The sequence below is a fragment of the Panthera leo genome, chromosome D2 (genome assembly GCF_018350215.1).
Source record: "Panthera leo isolate Ple1 chromosome D2, P.leo_Ple1_pat1.1, whole genome shotgun sequence".
Classification (NCBI taxonomy): Eukaryota; Metazoa; Chordata; class Mammalia; order Carnivora; family Felidae; genus Panthera; species Panthera leo.
This window is the reverse complement of record NC_056689.1, coordinates 41,370,864-41,392,728: the sequence shown is the minus strand read 5'-3', so window position 1 is coordinate 41,392,728 and position 21,865 is coordinate 41,370,864. Positions and strand designations below refer to the sequence as shown.

Sequence of the window (21,865 nt, the reverse complement as noted above, 5' to 3'; positions counted from 1 at the left end):
TGTATGTGAATATTTATTCACCCAATTCTTGACTTCCTCAATACCAATGATCTGGCACAGTAATCTCAACCTCTATTACCAAGGTCATATCTGATAGCTTCTTATCACACACACATTCACACACACACACACACACACACACACACACACACACACACAAGAATTCAAATATAAGCATGCTACTTTTTAGCCATTACCATTTACAATCCCAGATCATTTCTGAAATACGTCTACTGAAACAGATCTTCCAGCTCATCAGACCTTTTTATCTATAGATCTCAGAACTTTCTGTTAATTATCCTCCTCTTGTCTTCATTTTCTTTCTTTATACGGCATAGAGACTATGATCCATGATTACAGTCATTCACTCTCTTGCAAATATGCCCAGCTACTATATCTCTTTTTTCTTCCCTTTTACCCATTTGGCAAAATAACTGCATACAAATCCAAGAAACTGCCTTCTTCATACCTCTCCCTTGAGCAGCTCAGAATTGGGAGAGAAGATTGTACAGTTGAGAAGGACATTAATACAGTTGACAAGAGCATTGCTTAAGTAGATAGCTGATAGTGACTAACGATCGCATCAGCCTGCTTCTGCATTTTCCTGATTACCCATAACTTCAGCATACTATTCAAACATTTGACTTACTCTCCCTTCTCTCACTTTCAGATTTTCCATACATACAAAGAAAAGGAAGTCAGCATAGTATAAATCATCTCTATTTATAACACAAAATATACAAAATTAAGTGCATCTGTATCTATTCCTTTTGTTTCTTTACATAGTGCGGTACCTCTCAAACTTTACTATTGAGTAATAGTATTGGAGTCCCCTTGAGAGCTACTGAAGGACAGATGGCCACCTACTTTCTCTCCCAGAGTTACTGATTTAGCAGGTATGAACTGGGGACGGAACATTTGCAGTTTCTTAAAAGTTCCAACGTGATTCTGACGCTGGCCTGTGAAACATATTTGAGAACCACTGAATAACTAAAAATCTTTGGAACACGGATCAACCATGTAAGAACAAGGGAGATTTCTTTGTTGTTGTTAATGCCAACATGGTATGGTATCCATATTGGACCTTCTAAATGAAAATCTTTACTTAAATGAAAGTTTCAGGTGTTTCTCATGCACCCTGAGAGAGAATGACTTAATTTTAAAAAGTACTATATTTTTTGTTAAAGACTGATTCCTTGGATCCCACTCTCTTCTCTCATCCCGGGGTCTTCTCATCACTTAAAATTGAAGGAAAGGGAAAACATTACAATTGTTTCTGTGATAACAGCATTATCTTTATACCAAAACCAAAGACATAAAAAGAAAGTAACTTATTGACATATATCCTACATTGATATGCAAAAATTCTTAACAAATTTTAGAAAATAAAATCCAATAAGATGTTAAAAGTAATACACTGTGACCAAGTGGGGTTTATACAAGGAATATAAGGTTGGTTTAATATTGTAAAATCGATCAATGTGTTCACAATTTTAACAGTCAAGAAAAAAAATTGTTTAATTATCAGAATACAGGGGAAAATTACTTAACAAAATCTAACATTTATTTCTTATTAAAACTCTCAAAAACTTAGAAAGGAACTTCTTCACCCTGATGAAGAGTATCTATACAGCATCTATACCTAATTGTAATAGACTGAATGCTTTTCTGCTAAGATCAGGGGAAGGTACAGCAAAAATATCCACTCTTACTATTTCTATTCAACATTGTACTGGAGGTTTAGTTAATGGAATTAGGCAAAAATAGAAATTAAAGTCATTCAGTTTGGGAAAGTAGAAGGAACATGATCTTTGTTCTCAGACAACATGATCATCTATGCAGAAAAGCTTATGGAATCTACAAAGAGCTAGTGTAACTAATAAGTAAGCTTAGCAAACTTTCAGGATACAAAGTTGCAGGATAAACAATAAAAATTAAATGTATGCCCATTTAAAAGCCACAAATAATCAGAAATTGAAATTAAAGTATCATTTACAGAAGCATCAAAAATATATAAAGTACACAGAGATAAATCTGACAAAAGATACACAAGGTCTATACACTGAAATTTGCCATTATGTTATTGAAATAATTTAAAACCGAAATCAATGGAAAGATAAAAACATGGTCATGAGTTAAAAGACTCGATATTATTAAAATGTCAATCCTTCTCAATTTGATGGATAGATTGAGTGAAATTCTATTTAAAATCTCAGGAGGCATTTTGCTGTTGTAAAAACCAATAAGATGATTCTAAATGTTCTATGGAAATACAAAAGATCTAGAGTAGCCAAAACAATTTTTTTAATATATAACCAAGAGAACACTGAAGGTGCCAAACTACTTTATCCCAAGACATTTTATAAAGCTATAGTAATCAGGGCAATATAGTGTTGGCCTATTTATAGACAGATAAATCAATGGAACAAACAAAAGAGTCCAGAAATGTATGCGAACATTTGTGGCCAGTTGATTTTTGATATAGATGCCAAGGCATTCAATGGGAAAGGATATTTTCAAAAAATGATATTGTCATAATAGTATGCCCATAGCCACTAAAATGAACCTTGACCCTGACTTCATAGCTTCTTCAAATATAAATTCATGATGAAAAACAGACCTTAATATAATATTTCATACTATGATACTTTTAGAAGAAAATGTACAAGAAAATCTTAGTAATCATGGGTTTGACAAAGATTTCTTAACTATAACACAAAAGATAGGAGCTATAAAAATTTTTAAATCAATAAAATGAACTGTGTCCAAATTCACAATCTTTAATCTTCAAGACCATTATGAAAAGAAAAAAAATGAAAATGAAAGGAAAAAAAAACAGGGAAATTCTGGGAAAAAAAAACTCTGCAAAATATGTACTCAACAATAGAGCTGTGTCTATAATATGTAAGGATCTCTTATTGTTCAATAAGAAGAAGACAAACAACACAATTTAAGAATAGACAAAATATTTGAATGAACACTTCTTCAAAGATATATAGATGGTAAATACATAAAAAAGACACCTAACATCATTAGTCATTATAGAATTGAAAAATGAACTATAATGAGATATAAGGCATCACTAATAGAATGACTAATATTAAAGGCTGGCCATACCAAGGGTGTGAACAATTTCTATTCTCGTGTACTTCTGGTAGAAATGAAAAATCGTATAACCACCAAAAAAAATAGTTTCATATAAAGTTAAACACATATCTACCTTATGACACAGCCATTCCATTCTTGGGTATTTACCCAAGACTAATGAAAGCATATGTTCATTATGTACATAAGAATTCATAGTGGCTTTATTTGCAATAGCAAAAAAAAAAAAAAAAAAAAAAATCTGGAATAATCCAAAGGCCCACTACAAGGAAAATAATAAAAAAAAAAAAAACTGTGGTATAGCCATATAAGGGAATCTTACTTAGCAATAAAAAGGAATGGGTTAGTGATATAAGAAATTCTATACCTGAATCTCAGAATAACTAGGTTGAGTGCAATAAGTCAGACAAGAAAAAGGTGCATGTTGTGTTACTGCAGTTATATAAAACTCTGGAAATTTTAAACTAACACGTAGTGGCAGAAAGCATGTAACTGTACACCTGGAGTCAGGAGTAGGGAGGAGTGGAGGAAAGAGACTACAAAGTGATATGAAGAAACTTTGGAGAGTTATAGATATGTTCATTGTCTCAAGGATGAGGTTTTCATGACGAATATTTATGTCAAAATGTAGCAAATGATAAATTTTAAATAAGTGTTTCTTTTATGTCAAGTACAATAGCAAAATATTAATCCTGAGGGACAAAAGAATACAGAGAATATATAAGTGTGTACATAATATCAAAAGATATGTATGACTGATACAATGTTGTCCACCCATACTACCTAGTCTCTTTCTTCTACCATGCCTAACATTCAACTTTTTAGAGTCTTGATATGTAATATTCTCTTTCTCCCTCCTTAATATTATTCTTGTATTTCTCCTTTAAATGTCTACTTACCTTTTTGGTCTCAAATTTTGTGTCATTGGCTCAAAAACTCTTGCACTGTACTTTAAGCTTCATTGGTTCAAGGGACCATGTTTTTGTTGACCTATTTGTTTGATTCACTGCTATTTCCCCGTCACCTAGTGCAGTGCTTCTTACACAGTTGACACCACAAGACTTATTGTCTAGTGAATAAGTAGATATTTCTGTCTTTATAGGGATTTTCTGCTTTCAGCTGTGCATCAACTGATACATCAACTGTCACCTGGGGATGCTTTTCAAGTTTACTACTTCTCCTTTATCCACACCATGTCCTCTCAGCCTTCCCACACATCCTCCTTCCCTAAATTGACCACCAGTAACTGACACTATGCATTCCTGAAATCTATACCTGGCTCCTTTCAGTGGGGCTTCCCATTCAAACCTGGCCTTCTCACTGTGACTCTAGACTCACAAAGTCCTTTCCAGAGGGCAAAGTACCATAAGGAAAAATGGTGAAGCCATGCATTCCAAGGCCTCAGAAAATACTGTAGCATGATGTACTGACATGTAGATACTCTTATTGGTTCATTTTCTTTTCCATACCATCTATTTGCCAGTCCCTGGCATTTTGGGTGGTTTTCAGGTTGTCTGGTCAGGCTCCAGGAAGACACTCTGTATGTTGGATTTGAGTATTGTTCTCACCACACCCCCTGCCTATACTGGTGCACTGCCTGGTTTTATGTTCTGGCCTAGCTTCACTCAGTGCTGATGCCAATTCACAGCCAGAAAACTAGGCTGAATTCCCCATACCATGACTTTCTGGGGTTCTTCCAAAATGACCCAGAAGCTTCCAGAGCCAGATGAAATGAGCCCATGACTTGTAATGTTCCTCTAACAGCAAAGTCAATTGCAGTAATTCATCTTTAATTAGGCAAATGGATATCAGACACACCAGACCTGGATGAAAGCCTATATACACAGAGTCTGATTTCGAGGACTTACTTTCTTTCTTCTTTTTCTTTTTCTTTCCTGAGACCATACACTATATCCTCCCTTTAAATATAGATGTACATTTTTTAGTCCTTTTTCCTGCAGAAGTGTACTAGGAAACAATGATTTAGAAGAATGATCCCCTCTTCGCTCTGGTCTTAGGCTCTATTTCCATTTTATTCAGACTGAAGTATCAAAATCAGAAATTAAATATAATTTCTGAATAAATGGAGAGGGTCAATTTTGTGGCCCTGGCAAACCTTAGTTGACATTTTTAATTTGGAAAAATTCAAATTAAAGAAATAAAAAAATGTGTCACTGAGACCTTGTTTGGGCATACTGCCATCTTAAAGAATGTCATCCTTTCCATCCCCACGTTTATAAGCTCATTAAATTTTCCAATTGAACTTGGAAACAAATAAGTAATTGTACCAACTATAGAGAATTTCACCTCCTTTAATTGTTGTGAGTTGATGACTGTAATGGAATAAGCATGACTTGTATATGATGAGCTACCCCACCCTGCCTCTGCCAATAAAAAGAATTATGGAAATGATGGATAATTATACCCGTTAAAACAAAAAAAAAAATCAGACTATCTACAAACTGAATGATTTCCACATAAAATCTATGTACTGTTTTTGTTCTTATTTGAAGCTAGTCAAATATTGCCTGGGGAAATGCACAAAATCAATTCTGAGTTTAAATCAAGAGTGAAATTAAAACTCCAAAGACTGTGAGTGAATTTATAGACCCAGGTGTAGTTACAGTGATGGCACTATCAATGCTCTTGATTCATAGAGTGTCACACAAGAACTAGCATAGTAAGGTGCAAGAAGCAAAGGGCTAGGTAGGAGTCTGGCAATTTTGGATTTGATTTTAATTTTAGCCACTTTTAATATGGGTAACCACAGATATGTTACTTTACCTTGATAAACTTCAATTTCCTATCCCAATCTGAATAAAGGCAACGATATGAAATGCCGACTGTAATAAATGTTATAACAGGGACGTATGTAACGTTACAAAAGCATATAGTATGGAAAACTGACATATTCATAGAAACCAGAGATCAGAGATCTGAAGTATAACATTATAAGCCAGTTAGGCTCCTGGGGATGGGGAGAGTGGTCCAGGGAGAAGGCCCTGTGGTAGGAGATAGAATGGCATGGTCGGGAATCTGGAAGCTATCTACTACCATAGGGCCTTTGTACAAGTCATTTTCCTTAGGAGCTTAGCAGAGCAACACAGAGGTAATACGGATGTGGTGTACAATGAGCGTGTCATTACAACAGCGGGAAGGTACAGAAGGATTTGAAAGGAGAGGAATGTGATGTGATAATATTTATGTTTCTTTTTTCTGCAATATGTGGGAAATATCTGAAGGGATACAACAAATGCAGAGTCCTGTTAGGAGGCTATTAAATCAGCTCAGGTAAGATGTGATGGATGTTTGTATGACAGTAGTAACAATCATGATAGAGAGAGGAATAAACAAAAGTTGAAAGCACTTAGGTTGAAAATACTTCAGGAACTAGACAATAATGCTCTTAACTATGACAGCATATATCGGAGGAGGTTCAAAACTGAAAGGAAAGGTAACAAACTCGGTTTTGGACTTGGGTGAATTTTGAAAGCCTATAAGGTATCTAAGTAGAGGTGCAAAGTAGATATTTAAATACATAGATCTAGGCTAACAGGAGGTGACAGGGCTCTGTATATAAATATTCAGGGGTTCAGCATATACAGCAACTGAATGTTTTGATAAGACAACTCCACGAGAAAATACAGAGTGAAAAGAGAAGCATGTCTAAGATGGGGAGCTTTGATGAGAAAAGAGCAGCCAAGCAAGCAAGGCAAAAAAGGCAAAAACAACAACAATAATAACAACAACAAAATGAAAACAAAACAAAATAAAACAAAAAAACAACAAAACCCCAACCAAAGAGCAACAAAAAAAAAACCCCAAAAAACCTAAACTACTCCACACAGCCACATTAACTAAACATGATAGCAGCATGGAAGAAAACATAAAGCACTTTTCTTTTCTTTTTTTTTTTTTTTTTGTATTTTTTTTTAAGTTTATTTAGTTGGAGAGAGAGCACGAGCTGGGAGGGAGGCAGAAAGAATCCCCAGCAGTCCCCCACTGTCAGCACAGAGCCCTATGTGGGGCTTGAACTCACAAACCATGAGATCACGACGTCAGCCAAAATTAAGAGTCAGATGCTTCACTGACTGAGCCATTCAGTCACCCCAGAAAGCTCTTCTAAAAGTAAGGCTATTGAGTGCTTCTGAGAGGCCAAATAAAGTAACGTCCTGTAAGTTGGTGACGTTAGAGGTCACTGAGGAACTGAATGAGCTCTTTTGGTGAAATCATGAAGGTAGCCCCTTACCTCTCTGGAGTCTCTGTCTTTATCTTTCACGTACTCCAACGCAAATGTACTTTCCCCATACCTGTCCTGTCTTGCACCACTTCAGCTTGGATATAGAAGCTACAATTCCAGCCTAATTCCAGAAAGCAGCAAATGCCTTACTTGTAACTCGAGGCTCCCATTAACTTCATTATAGAGAAGTTGTGAAGACTGAATGAGTTAAGATATACAGGGCATTGCCATACCTAACTTATTAACTCTGAGGACTCAGTATTAGGCTGAACCATACAAAATTGCCATGGGAGGCTCGGGCAATAGGTGGCAGTAACTGGCAGTTTAATTTGGTTCTACCTAATACATGGTAACTGTTATTATTATTCTATGGGATGTCAACACTGCTGCACTCCCATCTTTAAAAAGCCAGATTATAAAAGTCATTTTGGAGGGCAAAACCAACTTTTGGTTAAATAAGAAATCGGTAAGGGTATTTCCATTGTTCTCCAGGTCCCAACTCTGTTCCTTTGCTGTCATGCATAGAACTCACTCTTCTCTTTTTATAGGATCATATTTCAAGGTATAAAGGTGGAACTAAAGAAGGTAACGTTATGGTGAAATTTCAGAAACTGACATTGGCCCAATGGAAAAAAATTCTTTTGGCAGGCAGCCTGGCCTGAGACTCTGAAGATTAATACTGCCTTTTGCCGAACTCACTCTTCCCTGAGCCCATCTCACTCAGGGAGCAGTATGGTGGGCTGGTGTGTATGCCTAGCTGTAAACACCAGCTACAACTGTTCTCACTCTCTCTCATTCGTTGTCTTTACAAATAAAATGGGGAAAATATTACATACCTCCCATTTTTGTTTAGGGATTCAGTAGGACAGCACAGATAAAGTTTCTAGGATAGTGGATGGCATACAATTGATAACAAAAAAATGCTAGCTCCATCCCCTACCCTTTTTTTTCTGAAGCCAATGTTCAAGTTAAAAATAGGACCTGAAAACATTCTTGCTTCTCTTATGGAAAACTAGCCTTATCTATAGGCAGTCAGTGACTTGCTGTCTCTGGCCCCCACTGCCTGTGCCCTGAGACCAGTACTGAATGAATTTACTTTTATGTCATTTTCTTTACTCCTGGTTCCTTGTACTTTTACTCTTGGTAACTGAATTTTTCAGCTAGTGTTACTGAATCTCCTACCCAGATGTTTTAGGGGATATAATGCAAGTTATCCTCCCTGGGGCATGGGCTGCCTTTCATAATCTCCCTCACATATACCCTTTGAGAAGAAAAGTGTGCTCTTTGTTCCCAGAAACAAAGATTCCTTGGAAAACTTGTAGGTTACAGCATTGTCTGCTAAACTCAACAGCTCACAGTTTAGGTCCCACTGTGCAAAACTACTTGCAAGAATGCTTTTGGAAACTGCAATTGTCTTCAGAATTCTAGAAGTCCCTTCACAAAAACTTGCTAAGCTTTACTACATAGAAAAAATATATAATATCAAAAGAAAATCATAGTTGCAGCTTTCTTCTGCCATTTCCTTTAAGAGATCTCTATATTAAGGATAGAGGAGTGGGTGACCTTGATGAACTATTTCTGTATATGTGAGGGCATGGAGAATATTCTAAAAGGCAGTTCCATGTCCCCTCCAAGTGTGGGGCCCTAGGATTCCACTGGCTCTTAGGAAATTTTTCTTTGTACCGCCAGTTTAAATTAAATCTGTAAGATTTAAGCATGATTTAAGTCTGTAAGACTTAAGCATGATTTCCCCAAATGTGCGGGTATCCAAGTAATGTGAGGCTTAAACACAGGCGGGCGCGCACACACACACACACACACACATCTGTAAGTCATATACAAGAGCAAAAGCTTTTCTACCTGGACCACCTCATATTCAACATATGCAAATCAGACACTATGTGGTGCCACTACTAGGTTTCAAATGAAAGCAAGATCACTCTGATAGTTCATTCTAAAAGTACACCTGACAATACCATCAGGGCTCCTTCTTATCTATTCATTATCTGAGGCCCCGTGGTTAAGAGTCTATTCATCAAGTCAACCTTATAATCTGGGTAGGTCAGTCTCTCCCTGATTGTAGCCAATGACATTTTTTTTTGTCCCCATTTTAACTGGATTAAGGTTAAATGGATTTATTCCAGCATTAATTATCCTTGGAACAAGAGGGCTTCCTGAATTTTGTTCTTAAAAATCAACAAATGCTGAAGATAGATTAAAATATTACCAGTTTACAAGGAACTGCAAATGAACTTTGATCAGGAAAGAGAAGAATATTTAGACTGTTGGAACCTGGGATGTGCACTTTTTTAACTTGAAGACAAAAATGAACAAAGACTTAAATGGTCTTATAACTACACTATTGAAGAAAAAAAGAATTATTTCATCAAAGTAAAGGGGGTCCTGAAGGAGAATGAAATGGATATTCACCAGGAGATCAGTGAAATCAAACATACACTGGCAGGGTGGGGCACCAAGAGAGTATATGATAAAAATATCAGAAAGATCAAACAACTCCCTGAGCCTTGCTGCAAAGAACCACAAGAGTGCTGTTTGGGTGCCTGCAGCCAAACCACTTGCGTACAAAGGAGTGAAATGACCAGGAGGTACCGAAATGCTCTATATCTTCAACACTGTGTCATTTCTCCTTGGAAGCCCCCTTCCCTCCTCTGCTTGGAAAGCCCCACACCCATAAGGGTTGAACTGTGCCCCCCAAAGGATGTTGAAGCACTAACCAACATAGCTGTGAATATGATCTTTGGATTTAGAGCTTTTGTAGATGATCAAGTTAGGGTGAAGTCATTAGGATGGACCCCAATCCAATTTCACTGTATCCTTATCAAAAGGAGAACCTTGGACACAGACAGACATGCACACAGGGGGAATACCATGTGAGGATGAGGGTAGATCAGGGGTATTGCATCCACATGTCAAAGAAGGCCAAAGATTGCGAGAAAACCACAAGAAGCTAAGAGAGAAGCACGTCACAAGTTCTCGCACGTTCATCCCACACTCTTCAGAAGGCATCAACCCTGCAAACTTGATTTATACTTCTAGCCTGCAGAACTGTGAGACAATACCATCTCTGCCAGTTTGTGGTCCTTTGTTATGTGCCCATAACAAAATAACATACCCAGTGATCCATAAAAACTCAGAATACACACGTTGTTAGGTCTGAGATTTCTTCTCAAGATTTCCCTTCTATATCTCTTTTGTATCTTCCCATAACTGCATTGCCTTGTACCAAAAATCAGAGTAGCTGTTTCCTCAAAGGGAACAGTCCTTCCAGACTGAGAGCCCCTCAAGGGCAGGAATACGATCTTCATTCCTGGATCCCTGTCCCTGGCTCATGCTTGCTCTGCACAGGGACAGGTACTCAGCAGGCCTTGGTGAAAGTCAATAGCTTCTGGGCTGGACATCTGATAGCATTTTACCAGTTGGGCTCTTTGCCTGGTGGAGGAATAAAACAGAGGCTATGCTTTCTTGGAGGTAGGTCCTCTTACCCAAAAGATTTATTCTGTTGTTCTGTGCAGTCCACTGTGGCAAGGGCATCTTTTAAACTACTTTGAGAAAGTAAAATAATTACTTCATCATAAAATGTTGATATTCAAAATTATATTTTATCTTATTTCCATGCAAAATGCTTTTAGATGTGCATTATCCATAAAATTTGATATTTAAGGGAATATAACAGTTTAAATTCATAAACACATTTATTCTCAACCTGTAATTTCCTGTTCTTCCCCCACGCTCTCCACCAAATAAACCTTCTCTGTAATAATCCCTTATCTCTCGCCCTCCTTTCCCAAACAGTCAGCTCTGGCTGACTATAGATAAGTGAATGCTATAAAACACATTTTGAAAAAAATGAAAGGCCCTAGGTCTTCTCATTGGTATCTCTAACATGCACTGGGCTTCCAAATGCTATTTCTCCCCGCAAATAAATTATAAGTAAAAAGCAAATTGCATCAAAATAAATCTATTGGTGAGTGTTCAATGCTAAGGTAAAGCTGGTCTTTGGCTTTTGGCTTCATTGTTAAAGGGTCTGCGAATTCCATTTTTCCTGAACTTATAATAACTGTCCCCCAATCCTTACCCTTAACCCCAGTTTTTGTCCCTTAGGATACACTGTTCATTGGCAAAGTCACACTCTACCAGCAGGACATGTGACTCAAAATGATAAAATCTTATTTTCTTGGCAATGGGGAGAATTTGGCCCAATGGTTTATAGGAATCTTTGAGTGTTTGACCTGTTTTGATAAAGTAGAAGCCTAATCCTCTTAAATCATTTCAAGCTGCCACCCAGGTAAGCATCCAGGCTGGAGGTGACACTCAGCCCTTCCCAGGTTTGTCTAATGGATCTCCACCTTCCTCAGCTAGGTAAGATGTAAGCTAAAGGAATCTAATTCCTTTTGCCCTAGATTTTAGGGGTGACCCACTGTGATCTATAAGCATCATCTACAGAGTCAGCTAGCTGCTTGCTGATCAGCTGCTCAGGCTGCTCGCTTTGTAGCATTGGGACTTCTCGCGCCCATGTTGTAACTATCCCATCAGGGGCTGCCCTGAGTCAGGATGGGTATCAGATGGCACAGCACAGGTTTCTAGACTTGAGGCAGTGGTTCTCTGCCCTGGCTATACATTAGAAACACCTGAGAATCTTTTCTTGGGGGTACCTGGATGGCTCAATGGGTTAAGCGTCCAACTCTTAGTTTCAGCTCAGGTCATGATCTCAACATTCGTAAGATGGAGCCCCGTGTTGGGCTCTGTGCTGACAGTACAGAGCCTGCTTGGGATTCTCGCTCTCTGCCCCTCCCCCACTTGTGCTGTCTCCCAAAATAAATATAAAAACATTAAATGAATAAATAAATACCTGGGAATCTTTTCAAATTTACCTACAAGTGAGCCCCACCCCAGAGTGGGAGATCTGAATTTCTAGCACTGGGACTCTAGATTGGTATCTGTTCAAATCTACCTAACATGGCCAAGACACAGGAAAAGGAGCACACACACACAAAAGCAAAGTTAACCTTAGACATAACTTTTATTTCATCCAACATATGGATCAGCATCATTTCAACATGGAATCTCTATAAAAATATTAATAAAATATTATACATAGTATATAATATAATTAAAATATATGTGTGTGTGTATATATATATATATATATATATTTTTTTTTTTTTTTTTTTTTTTTTTTTGGTACTAAGTCTTTGAAACCCAGTGTATATTTTATACTTGCAGCTCACCTCATTTCAGGCTAGCCAAATTCTGAGTGCTCAATGGTTACATGTGGTTATTGGTTAGCACATGAGACAGTACAAGTCAAAAGGCAGACAACAGGGATCAATTCCCAGGCTCCTTCCCTAACTGTTTATGTGAATTTGAGCAGTTTTATTGAACCTATCTGTGACTCAGTTGTTAATGTGAAAAAGTGGCAATGATCATAATACCTCCCTCACCTGATTACTGGAAGATTAAAGGAAATGCTTTGTATAATGTCTTTACTGCACACAGTGTTTGCCTCACTGAAAGTGTTTATAAAATTGATGTGGTTTCTATTATTATTATTGCTGTTGTTGTTATGATTTTAATATACCATGAGAGAGACTGCTGGCAAAATCCACAGAGAAACCTGGGTTTGAGAGGTGGCATTTAAACCATCTGAAAAGAAGTGATTTCTCCAAGTGCTCATATGAAAACAGAAAGAGGAATATTAAAACAATCACTGTAGTCAAGCTCATTGGTTTCAGGAACACAGACATGCTGAAGATCCTTGAATTAAAATAATGAGAACAATAATAAGTATGCATGCTCCTTTATCAACATTCGTGCCGATAATATTTGATTTAAATTTAGTCTGTGAAAATTTTACCGAAAAAAAGGATACACACATGCAAACTAGAACTGGAAATAAAATAGCATGGCTCAGCCTTCCCTTTGGACACTCTGCTCCCCCCCTCCCTCCACATTCTGCTTTGGTGACCTACTGTCACCAGTTGGCTTCCTCTACTTGCTCACAGTTTCTGGTCCCCTAGAAATCTAGGCTGCTCATGCTCTTGGCCGGCCACATCTCTTATTCCATCTCAGAATGTCCTTTCACTTTCTGACCCTGTTGCTAAATGACCCACTCTCACATTTTTGCAAAATTCAAATTCTCATCCTTTAAAATAAAATGTGTATTGGGGCATCTGGGTGGCTCAGTCAGTTAAACATCCGACTTCGGCTCAGGTCATGATCTCGCGGTCCATGAGTTCAAGCCCCGCATCAGGCTCTGTGCTGACAGCTCAGAGACTGGAGCCTGTTTCAGATTCTGTGTCTCCCTCTCTCTCTCTCTGCCCCTCCCCCACTCATGGTCTGTCTCTCTGTCTCTGAGAAATGAATAAACCTTAAAATAAAATAAAATAAAATAAAATAAAATAAAATAAAATCTGTATCAAAGTGTAACACACACATAAAAATGCATAATCCATAAATTTATAGCATGAGGACATTTTACAAAATGAACATGCCTAGGTAAACACCCAAATCAAGAAAGGGAACATAACAAGTACCCAAGAAGAAGCCTATATACACCCTCCTAATCACTAACTGCTTTGTCTAATCACTAACATAACCACTAACCTCATTTCTAACACCAAAGTTTAGCTGTACTTGTTTTTGGCCTTCGTATGAGTGAAATCAGACTATATGTCCTTTTTATACATAGCTTTTGTTTTTCAGTTACTATGTTAGTGAGATTCAATCAAGCAATTGCCTGTTGTGATGGCTCTATTACCATTTGTTGACCTGCTTTATAAAACTTACAATAAAGTCAAAATCGTGGGCATTTTTTCATGGCTGCATGGTAGCCTATATTATAGTGAAGTCTCATGGACATTCATATTTTTTCCAATTTTATCTAATTACAATCAATGCTATAATGAACAGCTGCGTGTACTTGTAGTGACTACGGTTTAAAGAGAATATTGATCAACTGCATGGTATGTAGAGAAGATCATGAAGAAGGAAAGGAAAGTTAGATTAAATAAATAAAAGTATATGCCTGTGGAGAACTAAGGGTTCTAGCAGATGCTGTCATTCCTCATTCTGAGATTTGGGGTTCCTCAGCCTGACAGCTCTCTAATTCTTGACCCAGTGCAAATCTTATCAACAAGCCTCATCTAAAGAAACAGTGCCAGTCAGCTTTCTCAAGGAAAGGAGAGGTCTAACTGACACACATACTGCTTTATTCAGTGACAGAAGATACCCCAGGTGTTCTTAATTCACAAATATGAATGGGAAATCCTGACTCATCAGGCCTATCAACACACACACACACACACACACACACACACACACACCCCATAGTGACAAATTCCCAGAGTGAAATATGAAGTGTTCACATTACTAAGTCTCTAAGATGGACCTTAGAAGTACTTTTAAAAGAACAAAAACAAACAAAAAACAAAAACAAAAAAAAAACACCACTGACCTGTTTTTATAGACACATTGTGATTTCCAGCATTGAATACCGGAAATTGTGGGGCACTAAAAAGTTCCTAAGCTCTAATCTCAGCAAGACTTGGGTCAGGTAATCTTTTAGTCATTTCAAAATGTGACTTTTAAATCTCATCTCTTTTACCTAAACAAAGGACAGTAGGGAATAATTATTAATACATGATAATCTTACTGCAGTTAGTGAATTCTTTCCTTCCCACATAAGAGAAATAAGTTGCCATCCAGCAATGAAAGAAATTTGTTTCCTACTCTGTAGTGATACCAACAGGGGTTTGGGGACAAGTGTACCAAGCAAGGAGTGAGCTACAGGATCCAAGAAGATGACAGGGTTAGTACCAAGAGATAAGACAATAATAGTTCAAATGAGGCAGAAGTAACAGAGGATACTTGCCTCTTTCAGAAATACAAGCAAAGAATCTCTGAAAAATATATCCAGAAGCAAGATGAACCACATACGACCCATAAGGGAAGTGATTTAAGCATCTGATTATAGCCGAATTAAATAGAATTTTTAAGTCTCCAGAGAATTCTTAAGTCTCTGTGATGTCTGTGCATATCATCTTCAATAAAAGTATGTAGAATATTTAATTTATTTTATAAATTTGTTTAATGCTTATTTATTTTTGATAGGGACAGAGCATGAATGGGGGAGGGGCAGAGAGAGGGATACACAGAATCTGAAGCAGGCTCCAGGCTCTGAGCTGTCAGCACAGAGCCTGACTCAGGGCTCAAACCCACTAACCATAAGATCATGACCTAAGCCAAAGTCGCACACTTAACCGACTAAGCCACCCAGGTGCCCCAAAGTATGTGGAGTATTTAGATTTATTCTACATCCTATAGCCACACCATAGGAATAGTTCTTGTCTTATAACAGCAATTGTATTCAGATAGCTGCATGCTGTCATCTCATCCACATACCCATTCATGTTTAGCATCATATGCTGTAATAACCATGTCTTTTTATTTATTTATTTATTTATTTTTATTTTTTTAATGCTTATTTATTTTTGAGAGAGAGAGAGAGAGAGAGAGAGAGAGCCAGCAGGGGAGGGGCAGAGAGACAGAGAGGGAGACACAGAATCTGAAGCAGGCTCCAGGCTCTGAGCTGTCAGCACAGAGCCCGATGCAGGGCTTGAACCCACGAGCTGTGAGATCATGACTGGAGCCGAAGTGGGACACTTAACAGACTGAGCCACCCAGGCGCCTCTTTTATTTCTGTTTCTCATGCTCTGACATCTAGAACCTTGCTCATCCTGAGGGACTCGCCTCCCACAGTTAGTCAATTCCCAGAGATAGTAAGCAAGTACCTCATGAACATGGTTTTCAAATACAAACCAACCAATCCAGAGCTCACACCCCCAGGCACCTCCTTTATTAGGCTCTCACACTTTGGATCACTGCCCACCTGCCTTAATCATCCTCACTCTCCAGAAAGCTGAAAGGGAAACCATACCTCCTCTCTCTAACACCCAAAAGCTGACTGGACAGGACTCCCAAGCAAGCCAAAACTAAGCAAAAGTAGAATTATAAACCAAGAAAGTATTTTATTGAAAGATTAAAAAAAATCACCTAACATGTAGTTTTGGCCCACAAGAGCACAAAATCAAATAGAAGAGGCAATGTATGTTTAAAAATGCAGTAAAAGAAGTTTCAAAAGAGAAATGGAAACTAGGATGGAAAGTGAGATAGAAAGTTCTTCTTAATATTTAATGATCCTGTGGCAGGTACTCTGAGGAACACATAATTAGCTTCTCTCTGCCCATGTTCAAAGGTCTGGGAGCTCAAGGGACTTTCCCAAGGTTATGAAGTTAGAAGGTGAAAGGTAGAAGCAAGAATCCAACCCAACTGTGTCTGGCTCCAAAGTTCAAGTATGTCTTGCTTCCTTATCTGCTCCGTTAACATTTATTGAACTAAAATCTTGAAGTCATGAATGGCAAGTATCTCAAAAATAACTTTGTTTTATAAAATAAAGGATGGATGAATATGTAAAGGCAAGTCACTACGATTTCTACCCCTGCTGATGGAACAGGTGTGGGATATGAAAAGAAATAGGAGATTAGGCATGGCTTCAGAATTTTTAGTCAGAACGAAAACTGGATGACATTGCCATTTCAGGAGGAGAAAGAACAAACCAGTGAGTGCAGGAGATCATAGGGTGGTGGGTGCTCATCCTTCATGATCTAGGCCTATATGAACTAATGTCTTTTCTCTTTGCCTTGTACATGCTCTGCTCCATGCCTGCTCTCAGTTCCCCAGCAACTCCTCAACTCCAGATAACTATAAATGTTCTCCTTAACTCCAGGTAACTATAAATGTTGTTCCTTCTGCCTGGAATGTCCTCTTTGCCTCTCCCATATCATCCTCCAAGCTAGAAGTACATCATTTAGATTTCTCAGATTTCCACGAGGAGGAAGCTTTCCCATAACTCCTACCCTGGACAGATTTCATGAGTGAGGCAATGGAGTAATCTCCCTTGTATCAATTATCACATTGTATTGCAATCCCTCTGGTACTTATTTATCTTCACTTTAATCTGCAAGCTCTTGGACTTTGATGATTCTTTTGCTCCTGTTTTGTTCTTTGTTGTTCTAGATAATCTGGAAAAATAACATAATGTGAATGTACTCGGTGTGGACTCTGAACTGGCACACACAATAGATTGTCAGGGCATCTGAGAAATGAGGACTGTATATTCTTTTATTTTTTTTAATATTATATTTTTAAATGTTTATTCATTTTTTGGGGAGAAAGAGAGAGGATGCAGAGGAGGGGCAGAGAGAGAGACACACACAGAATCCAAAGCAGGCTTCAGGCTCTGAACTGTCAGCACAGAGACCTATGGATGTGAAGCTTGAACCCACAAACTGTGAGATCATGACCTGGGCCAAAGTCAGATGCTTAACCGACTGAGCCACCCAGATGTCCCAGGACTGTGTATTCTTGAAACTACAGGCAACATACACAATCAACAAAGGCAGGTTACCCCACCCCATTACTAGGTTTGTTCCGATCCAAACACAAACTTACATATCTAGACAGAGATTACCCTGGAATTCTTAGTATTCCTGTTTACTCTTAGATGGATGATTCTGTTTAAAGTGTTCTGTTAAGTTACCCCTTCTTAAATTTTACTGTCCTTTCTACTTATGGTAGATGTGTCATGAACCTATTCCATGTAACCAACATTACCTGGAATATCACGAGGAAGTTGTTGTACGTGAGGAAACAAAAGAAAAAGGGACATACAGGTTCTAACAATAATACTGAAGAGATATAAGGATGCTCTCCTCTTTCTTCTTTCCCTCAGTGTCCCTGCCACTCACACATGTAATTACCTTCAAAAAAGTTCACACAGTGATATTCCTGGTTGAAACTACCAATTACGAAAAAATCTAAGAATAAAGGGAAGCTCATGCCCCCAAGGAAGAGAGGCACAGAAATTCTGGATCTTCTGTTGCCTCTGTGGGTTGAGACAGCTCAGGGAGGAGGTCTGCATGAGCTGAAATACATCAAAATCTTGTTGTCTCACACACAGGAAAGGTTCATTTCTGCTAGAATGAAATACCACACTCATCACTTACGACAGACAGAAAACATATAGTAACCAAAGAAGGAAGTCAAACTTGTGAAGAAGAATAATTTTTGGAAGACTTAGAATAAGTAGCTCATGGCTGGAATATAATTCATCCAGTAAACAACCCCATAGGCACTGTTTATAGACCTACCATCTGGGAAGAGAAATCTCCTACCTGGGGATTGTTTTAGGGCTTGTTTTCTGAAAGGTAAAATGGTACCATTGTCCCCCTAGTATAAAGACATGACAGCCAGGTATTGGATAGAATGGTTCAAAAAACAACTCCATTTTAGGAGAGAAAAACACAGTTAAGAGAGTTGTCAAAAGCAGAACGTATTATGTTTCCTACATGTCCCCCCCTCCTCCATTATCATTGGAGCATCTCACAGGGTTGGCAGGAGAGAATATTATAATTCTGATTTTCAGCAAAATGTCTGTGCCTAAGCAGATATGCATGCTTGTGTGACAGAAGTGCCATTCTCATCATTTCTGGGAGAAAACATTCCATTTTATAATGCTAAAAATTTCCCCCAAATACATGCATTTGTTGATGATTCTGGGGCATCAGTTCTCTTTTAGGCAATTTATGCTTTGTCTCCACTTAAGAGATCCCACGAGCCTTCGCAACCGAGGAACCCCCATGCAATTCAGTGAAATAAGTCCTTCTCAAGATCAGCAAGCTCTGCTGTATGGCTAACAAGGAAATGTGGATTTGTGAAATGAGCAGGGGTTTGGAGGGTGTGAGCATGCACGCATGCACTGGGAAAAATCAGGGGTCAGCAAAATATAGTCTACAGGCCAGATATAGCTGGTGGGTTTGGTTTTGTAAAAAAAGGTTTAGGGGAACCCAGCCAGGTCCATTTGTTGACGTATTGTCTCTGGCTTCTTTTGTACCATGGTGGCAGAGTTGCGTGGTAGCCGCAAAGAATGCCAAGCCCAAATATTTACTATTTGGCCTTTAACAGGAAAAATGTGCTGATCCCCAGATAAGTAAAAAGAAATTCAATGAATAAAAATCACTTTGTCCTGAGATCTACTTATGGTAGATGTGTCATGAACCTATTCCATGTAACCAACATTACCTGGAATATCACGAGGAAGTTGTTGTATGTGAGGAAACAAAAGAAAAAGGGACATACAGGTTCTAACAATAATACTGAAGAGATATAAGGATGCTCTCCTCTTTCTTCTTTCCCTCAGTGTCCCTGCCACTCACACATGTAATTACCAGTAACAATTTAAATAAGGTCTTCAATTAACATTTTTAAAGATTTTTAAAATTTTGAAAACAACCCCTTAAATTGTTACAAGAATAATTGTAGTTCATTTACTGTGCTGAGTAAACATGGAGGTTGCCAGCCAGGTGGAAGTCAACTCCGTCAGCATCTGCTAACAGACAAGGCCAATGTGGCTTCTGTGACTAGAGCTCGGGGACTCGGTGTCTAAGGCAAGAACCTTGAGGTCCAGGCAAGGCATCTGAGCAGGTGTAGTTGGGAATCTCGTCAGCTGTTCACGCACAAAGGCTCTGTTACATACAGTAGTGATGCTGCTGAGGAGTTGGGACGACCAAGGTCTTTCCCAGAAAACTTTAAATTAGAGACCAGAAGGAGGATGGAGATCAATTGGAAGTGGGGGAAAAATGGAAAAGACAAAGAAAGTAAGGATAAAAGAGAGACAAAGGGCAGCTGAGATGTTAAATGGATGTCTAGTCCAAAGGTAGATCTGCCTACAATTCTTCACTAGTCATGCAATAGGTATTTTCTGACTTCTAGAGCCACACCTTAATGGTGTGTGTGTGTGTGTGTGTGTGTGTGTGTGTGTGTGTGTGTGTTTTGACACCGTAATGTTATCCCAGTCTCTGTGAAAGAAAAGTCTCAAGGTAAAATCTTTGTTAATTTTAATTTTTTTATTTCTTATTTTCCTCTTACTGCATTCATCAATGTCCCTGAGGTTTTTTATTTTGATTTGTTTTTCTGTCTCTCTGTTCATTTGCTTGTTTATCAAAGGAGCTTAACACATAGAGATTGAAATGGGAAAAACATTCTATCAGGAAATAATTACTGGACACACAAACTGTATCCAAGGCACAATGGCTCACCCTAAAGAACATAAAGAAAAGCACAGACTGATGTCAGGGGTGCCATACTTCATGGCCATGCAAGCTACTACCACTTTTTAACAAGCTTTTGTTTCTTTGGTTACCAGAATGTTCCATAAGGTATTTAGAGCCTGTAGACCTCAGCTATACAGCTGGCTGTTGCAATTTGGTTGTAATATGGTACTTTGGGGTCAATACTATGCTTGAAATATAAATGGATGAATGGCTTTTAGCTAGAAATTTTTAAAATTTCTGCCTGAATGCTTGAATCCCTTGAAATGCTCTGGCAGCCTGCTCCTGCTGTCTTGGCCCCCTCAATGTTTTTGTTACCTTGGCTCCAAAAGGGGGCACATACCAGCCATCTCTCTGGGAAAGCATAAAGCAATAGGGCATATTCCCATTTCAAGCTGCTGGTTCTGCACCCATGGAGCTCCACATAGGTGCATTCTCACTGCTCTGACCAAGCAAGGAATGAATTCATTTTCCTAATGACTCACAGATTGTGAATAACTCCCCCCGCCTTTCTCAGCCTCGGACTGTGGTTGATCCCTTTGTAGATTGGCAAGACATAACAACTTTTGGGTAGGGAATCTTCTTATTTCTCCATTATTGGAACTTAACGATGTGGGTTCAAAGCATGCTTTGTGCCATGTCCCTATTCTATGTAGTGGTGCCTCTGTGAAAAGGCCCCCTAACAACAATAGCAATGACAACTATAACATGAACATTTATTAAGTACTTACAATACACAGCTCTGTATAGGTTCAAAGTCATTTAGACTTCTTCAAGGTTCTGGGGCCATTATCAACCCTATTGGCACTTGAAGAAATTGAAGCACTGAGAAACTGAATTATGCATTTAGGTTCAAATAAAAAGTGAGTGATCACAGACTGTCTGGCACTAGAGCGCATTCTTTTAGGCTCCTATGCTACTGCCTAGGGGGAGAAGAAACACCTTTGTCCTGTACCTCTGTAATTCTAAAATCAGTCGTTAATCAAAAACAAAAACAAAAACAAAAACAAAACAATGATGTAGCAGTAGTGTGGGATGGTAAAAGAGGTCATACTCTGGAGTCAGACAGACCTGGGTTCAAATACCAATCCTATATTGGATTAAGCAAGGTAATATTAAGGAAATCCCTGTCTTCTCCTAGTCTCAGGACCTCATCTGTAAAATAAGGATACTAAGGCCTTCCATGCATGGTTTTGTGAGCATAATAAAATAATCGATTCAGAGTCTGCAAAACAGTGTCTGATGTTTAACGGGTAATCATTCAAAAAAGTAAAGCTTTTCTTCTTCCTTTCTGCTCTAATGGAGCTCTTTTAACTCTATTCTTATAGAAGAT

General features: G+C 38.3%; 1 protein-coding gene across 4 annotated transcripts in view; it reads right to left on the bottom strand.

The window, feature by feature from the left end:
• The window catches only part of NRG3 (neuregulin 3), a 1,047,305-nt gene that overhangs the window by 34,601 nt on the left and 990,839 nt on the right, over positions 1 to 21,865 (bottom strand). The gene's annotated exons all lie outside the window — the stretch shown is intronic.